Below are 7857 nucleotides of genomic sequence, written 5' to 3'. Positions count from 1 at the left end.
ATAATAATTCGACATCTTTAATAAAACTTAAGAACACTTAATGGCCGGCTCAGACAACACAAACATTTGAAAAATCACTAAACTTTGTGAACTCAAAATTACATATTTAAATTGTATATTATAATTATAATTTGCTAAGATAACGCTGAAATAGAAAGTATTTTGGACAGCGTTATACAGGAGCCGTTATGCGCAATATGGTAACATGCATCATCAGGAATAAGCACCATTTGTTGTCTCCAAAAAGAAAAAAAGTTTGCGCACGTAGGATATCTCTCTGTTGGTATATGCATCAATATGTTTATTTAAAAAAAAAAAAAAACTTGATTCACAACGCTGTCTAATTATAAAAGATATTTTAAAACGCAAAATACATCAGTGTGGAAACTTAAATGTAGAGTAGCGAATGTTTGTGACCGTAGTGTATATCAAAGGCTCTCTCGAGTTTTTTGTTTCCCTTCAAACAGTGTGAAATTATTTCATAGTTACACTGATTCTTCTTCAGAACTACTTCCTTCATAGTCCAACACATGATGTGCTGAATTTTCACACATCTCCACACTGACACAATTCCGTGTAAGGTACTTTGCGTTTTTTGCAACGGCACGCATTATATCCAGTTTTACAGAAACAGTGAAAATTCAACAAATTTGCGTCCGGTGCTGGTGGCTGCAAACACAGAATAGGCTGGAAACGATGTTCTTCTGTCCATCCGTAATTTGTTGGGGGTGGAACTTCGGTATGGGAAAGGTGACAGAAGGCCACACAAGGCACACGTAATGGGCTCTCCTAATGTGAGGTTTTAAACTTGCGCATGTTGGTGGAAGTCGTTCCCCTTCGGCACTTTTGCGTAAGAAGAGTTGCCATCGCAGCTCTTAGAGGTCGCTACTGGAGTCAGTGCCTGTTGAGTACATACCACAAACCAATCGCTCTAAATTACTGAATGTTTCCTCGGTTGGTAGGTCTACAGTGTATCCTAAAGAGACTAAGGACTCTAAAATTTTTTGTAGCTGTTTTGATAGATTTTAAATGCTCTTTTTTTTATTTTCCAGCAAATTTTCCAGGAACATCGGTGCCAGTGAATGGATGGGAACCTAATAATCCTCTACACAAATCAGTTCCGAGAGCTGACTAGAGATCCCAAAGGTGAATTACGCGTCTTCCTTGGAGATCACCGCAAAGGTGGCTTGCGGGCCAATGTCTTCAAAGTAAAGTAACAGAAGCAGTGGCACGTCTGCATCTGGTGAATATGTTGTCAAGTAAGCATCAGGGTATTTTCTTCGAGCATGGATTGAATGGAAAATAATGAGTGTATCCGCTTCTTCATGACTGTGCTTTTTCAACTCGTCTTCCAGCAAACCTGATGCTGTTTTTGCGCAATCCTCTCACACAATGAAGACCTGCTTCTGTGAAGACATATTTCGGAAGTAATCGATGATCTCTTTCGCCAAGAATGCTGTTAAATGTCGTTTTGTGCTGGAATGTGAAAGAAAATAGCTCATAGATATATTACTGATGTTTGTGGAGGCATCCATACGGAACTCGAGTGATGTACCTGAATAAAGTTCACCCTCAGCCTCTTAAAAAATATAGATTGGTTTTTGTCAAATGGAAAGGTAGAAGACTTTGTTGAACTTGGAGCATCCAGTGTTGTCTTCGAACTTGCACTATTCACTGTTAACTTCGATGGACGTCCTCTTTTCGAAACCGTAGGCACTATGTATCCATGTTTGAAAGGCTCCTCATATCTCCGCTTTGATTTATCATAGTGTCCTTTGTGAACTAAACTAGAGTAATAAACTTTGTGGAAGAATGCTATCTTTTCCTGCAGATGCTCAAGAGATTACGGTTTAAGAAGAGAAATACTGAATATCACCAAATTTTCTTCTGTCCACTGCAATTGTTATTAGCTTTTCTAATGATTCAAGAGATGGATTTCAAGTTACGTCTCCTCTTTTCTGAACCTGGCACACAATACAGACATTATAATCAAGTTCTTTCGGATTTCGTGACTCCATCTTGTAAGTTAATTACATAGTTTCATTTCTGAAAATACAGGAAAGAGTTGGGGAAACACTTTAGAAACGAAGACTAAGTCACAAGGAGACTAAAGGTAACGTAAAGCAAGTGATAAGATACAATACTTACGTTGCAATTGAAATTCGGCAAGTAACCGCACAGTTTCCTCTGCTAACTGTGAGTAGTTCCACTTTCCGCCGCACTTATATACTTTGTCCGAGTACTAGAAAGTTCCAGAAACTTCCATTGAATTCTAATGGAACGTTCTTAAACTCCATTGAATTCTAATGGAAAGTTCTAGAATGTTCGAGAAAGTTCTAGAATATTCTATAATTTTCAAGAAAGTTCTAAAATGTTCTTGAATTTTCGGGTAAATTCTAGAATGTTCGGGCAAGTTCTAGAAAGTTCTATAATGTTAGAAAAAGTACAGAAAGTTCTAGAAAATTTTAATAAGATTCCATGGAAGACTCTAGAGCCTCCTAGGACTTTCCACTAGAATTTTATGGCTATTTCTGGAACCTTCTAGAAGTTTTACATAAATGGTGATATACTTGAGGTGCGCTAATAGTAGTGTCTGTCAGGGTATAGCATGCGACATAGCAAACTACTTGTCTTGGAGAGTAGATCATGGATTCATGGCTAATTTTCCTATAGGTCTCGGTCTCCCTCTACTCATGTGGGAAAATCAAGCAAAAAAAATAATTTGTTATAATTTCGTTGTTTCTTAACCAAATTGAATGATATACTTGACAATTTAAAGACAATTTATTACTTTTTTTAAAAGGCACACAACGTTGTTCTCAATTATTTGCAGCTTACTTATTTTTAAAATATAAAGAAAACACATCATAAAATGTGCAAAATTTGAAATAAAATTATTTCTTACGTTATTATTTGCATTGATAAGTAATAATTCTTGTCAATTTTTAAAACATTATTATTTTGTACGTCGTTTGGTGTTTGTTGCATAAAGATTGGTCAATTAGTTTGGGAGATATAGGCTTTTAACGACAGCGCTATGCATTCGTGAAGGCGGCCATCTTTGATAGCCGTCATATTGGATTTGGATGAACGAAAAAAATGGCAACCGTGTGTAGATTTTAAAACATCTTCGAAAGGACAAAAATCAAGTGTTAGTTCAATTTTAACAAGAAATGCACACGGATGTGTAATTTCAGACAAAGCGCACCACAATATCTGTATTTAAAAAGTGGTTCGTGGTTCCATGCTTGTTGGCCAACCCTAGTTTAATGTCTTTTCTTTCTGTATATAGGGAAATTGGAGTGACAAAAGGTAAAAATAAATTAATTACAAAATACGCTATCAGCTAAGCTAGTGTATGTGATCTAGGGTGGATCACTGGCAAATATATAATTTTAAGTTCAAGTAAGGTGTTGTAGTACTGGTCCTCGTTAGGACTCTCGGTTCTAGTTGACTTAAAATGGGGGGAGATGATCATGTGACCCAGGTCATTGAACGCTGGAGTTACTGACCTTGATTTTGAATGAGGTACGTACCCTTATTCCTCGAAATTTGGGAGTGATGTATTGGTCTATCCCCCTCAAATTTAAAAGCTTGGGCTAACGATTTTGGAGGGATAAGCTGATCCTAGAAATTTGGAGATCTGAACGTCGTTCCGTTAAATGGGTAAAACATTGCTAAAAATTGAAACTTTTGGTTTTGTATGTTATTTTTCCTGTATGGGGGGTGTTTTCGATCCTACAAAGGGTTTTAATGGCTATTAAGGACCACATTCACCGTGTTCACTTTCACGGATGAGTGGGTCAACCCTTTACCTCTCAGGTTTTAAGATGTGTACTTATAGTTCCATGCTTATGTATGAGTGTTTGTTTTCCTATGGAGAATAACTCACTGTATTTCATAGGTATTGAAAACCAGTTACGTACCTCTATGGTTGCTTTGAATACATGTGGAGTTGTTAGCCTTTTACCCCTATACATTACTTTGAATTGATGTTTAGTTTAGCGTCCCTTTCAGCAGCGAGATGACATGAGACGTGATCCTACAGCTTAACGTGGAATTTGAACCACGTGAGCTCCAAAATAAATTGAACCCGGTCTTCCACACCAAAGGAGCATATGCTAACCGCTTAGCTACCACAGTGCTCCCGTATATTTAAAATGAGTGTTTGTGGTCTGTGGTCCTATGTTTACGAATGAGGGCTTATGGACCCATATGAAGGCTATGAGGGTTATTGAGAACCAGATACGCCACTGTGATTCCTTTACTTTGTGAATGGGGTGGGACGGAGCTACCATGTACCCCTTATGTTTTAAGATGGGGTCCTATGCTTATGATGAACTTATGGCCTTATACTACTCTCTTATGATCAGTCCTGATGTAGAAGTAGATACATAGCCAAATTTCTCTGATTGATTTCAGTACTTACTTGACTCAGGACACGTGTTACACAGGCAAATTACTTTGATTGTTTTATGGCACATAACTCACGTTACAATACATCGTCATGCTCGAAGATGGTTTTACGTTGTGTAGTCTGGAGGAGGATTTATGCTATGAAAAGTAGAGAATGAGAAGCGGTGGTTATGTGGTTCAACGTATGGCGTCATGTTTTGTAAGCATTATTGTGATTGAAGTGCAAGTTCAATTTGAAAGGAAATGGTGGACAAAAGAAATCAATCTCATTGAAATGAAGATGACTCTATCCAGAAGCGGAGTTTTGGGGGTGGCAAATGAGGCAATCGCCCATGCCCCGCGTTCTGAGCATGTTTCATCCAAGAAGTAGATACTAAAGCACGTCGCACACACATACACATCTGAATTAAAGTCAAGCATCTGGGAAGTTACTAAATGCTTTATCGGCTTTAGAAGTAGCATGTCGGCGCTCGGCGATTTTTACCAACTGTGATATTTTCCATAAGTATAAGCTTTGCTTAAATACGTTACATTTTCACCAACTAACTCTTTGGACTCATCAGACACTATGAGATACAGGATAACTGTACAATCTTATGTACATAGGTTGTACAGCCAAACAGCTGAGACCTATTTTACCCTATTTTACCCTATTATTCATATATGTATTTAATTTTTAATGAAAATATATGATTTTGCTCAGCAAATGATTAGTGTATATTTGATTTTTACCAGTATTCTGGCCCCTCGGGATCATTTTTGGCACTAGACCCCGCGCAAAACTAACTCCACCTCTGGCTCTATCACGGCTTATAAATCGTATTAGTGTCGAGAATCTTTCTTGAATTTGAATAACAATGAATACGATACTCCTTTTATGAGAATGAAGTACAGCGATCTTAAAACTACTTTATGTGTATTTGAGTTTTGGTTCTTCGTAAAACACTAGTTATGTTATTTAGACCAAGTTTCACAAGAATAACCAAAATTTGTTTATGTGTACACATACTATCCATTGCACCTGCAACATGACATCACTTCTTATTCGCTATTTTCCATCACATACACCCGTACTTTCTTATCACGTAATATCCTGTACTATCTGTAATTGTGTCGTGTTTCTAGTTTGTAGTTCCAATCGTGTTACAACCTTAACCACGTAACTATCTGTTTTAACATGTACAAAATAATATTTAATTATTTTTTAAGGAAATCGAATTAAAATTTGAACATAAAATGTTTATCAACCATATATTTACAAACTAAAACTTTATCAACATATCGTACTTGAATTTGAACGTTTGAATTTTAACACGGAAAATTCAAACTAACATTTTATCAAAGAAAAGTGTTTTAAAGAGAAAATGTTAAAGAAAATCAAACCAAAATTCTATTAACAATTCTTATAAAAACATGTAAAACCTTTTACTTTGTTTACAAACCTTAAAAGTTAAAAAGTTAAATTGAAAATTAAAACTCGTATAGTAATTATTTTCTTCTGATCTGCAGTGGTTTTAGATTGGTCATCACTGCTCTAGAATATTTTCTCGCTTACATAACTGTTTTTCAATATAAATGTTACGTGTTTTCGGTTTGAAGGAAATTCACACTATTTATTAAGTAGGCTCCAAGTGAAACATCATGTATAATGCTAACACAGATAACAGCATATAAACCAGAGATGAACATTTTTGCTAACTTTCACTCATCCTCACCCTCAATCAATTGCCTCACACTCACCCCCAGCCACCCTCACCCTCAATTGACTCCTTCACATTCACCCTCAGCCACCCTCACTCTCAATCGACTCCCTCACACTCACCCTTACCCTCAATCGACTCCCTCACATTCAGCATCCCCTCGCCCTCAATTGACTCTCACACGCCCTTTTTTCTGTGTCTTGGGACTTTCCAAGCACTTGCCATTTTCTTTCTTTCTTTCTAGTCCATTGATTTATTCGCGTATGAGAAAGTATTTTTTATTGGACAGGATTAATTTCTCCTTCTGGCCTATTTAAGTGCCACTTGCTTTAAAAATATTCTTATATTTAATGCAATATAATGCTTTAGCTTTTATTAATAAATATTAAAATTACATAATACAGTAGTTAAATTTCGCATAGTTTACATTTAAAGATCTCAAGAAGATATCAGTAAAATTAACTTGTTAAAATTCTCGTTTATTTCAAAGAATAAATAGAATGTTTCCCCATATTAATTAATGGGCTGAGAAACCATAATGGTGTCGATATTCAACACTCTTAAGTGCTACCCTTGTTTGTTGGGATTTATAAAACCTATAATTAAAATTATAGATATTTCGCTCGACACTTCTATGAGCGCACAATTTCATTAGTTGTTGGAACTTCAAGAGGCTTCCTTGCTCTATGATCTTAATGTAAGAAAAGATCTTAATGGAATTTGTTACTAAAAGAACAAATACAAATGCCAGCCTCAAACAATTACAAATGCCAATGATTACATCAAAACATTATTTAGATCGCGGTGGCTCAGTAGTAGAGGGTCCATCTCTTGTGAGTGGGGATTTCTCGTTCAATCGCAGCTCGTGTCAAATGGGTTTTGTTTTTGACCAACACCGTGTGCGTGACGTTTTTCGGATTGTCCCGTTTCCTCCTATTACTTTTTCAGTCTACCACTTTGTTTCAGGTATCATCCGATTTTCAAGTCCTACAATCGTCTACCGCTTAATCACCTCTTAATCACGAAAACCACCGGCTTTTTGGATTGGAAAAATCTGACAACTTAATTGATAAAGTGTTGTTATATTCATCCTAAACCGCTATATATCTGTGTCAATTTCAATCCCGATTGAGACTGCGAGCTATTTGCTCATAGCATTTTGTTTAGATTATTATTAATATTTTTTCTTTTAGAATGTTTATGCTGTATTTCATATGTTGTGAAACCGTGGTAGCTCTGTATACGATTTCAAGTAGCGATCTTTAAAAACTGTTAGAAATTTTATATGAGATGGACCAAGATTCCCAAATATGTTTTACCTTTCTTATGATAAAAATTTAGAAATTATTTTATGTTTCTTACAGAGAAAACCGTATGAACAATATCTGTCATATATTGCTTGCTCTTTTTTCCTGTTTTCCTTTTTTCTTATTTTCTTTTTTTTTTCTTTTTGGAAAACTTGCATTACAGATATCCTTACAATTACAGACATTTTACTGAAATACTTACTTTATAATTAGAGACTCACATTTGTTGAACTTAAGACAACATTAAAGGCAAAAGGTAAATTTGCTTTACTTAAGTTCGTTAGAAAAGTAGGCCTATATTGGAAGTGTCAATTCACAAAGAAATCACCTTAAAAAAAAGTCCTTAGGATCCCAGGTCAGTATTTGTAATACACAAGTTCACATCCGTACTTACGTTTAAACTCTCTCACTTTTCTAATTTTAAAATATGGCAA

This window comes from Thermobia domestica, chromosome 2 (genome assembly GCF_964235325.1).
Source record: "Thermobia domestica chromosome 2, izTheDome1.hap1.1, whole genome shotgun sequence".
Taxonomy (NCBI): Eukaryota; Metazoa; Arthropoda; class Insecta; order Zygentoma; family Lepismatidae; genus Thermobia; species Thermobia domestica.
This window is presented reverse-complemented; position numbering follows the sequence as displayed.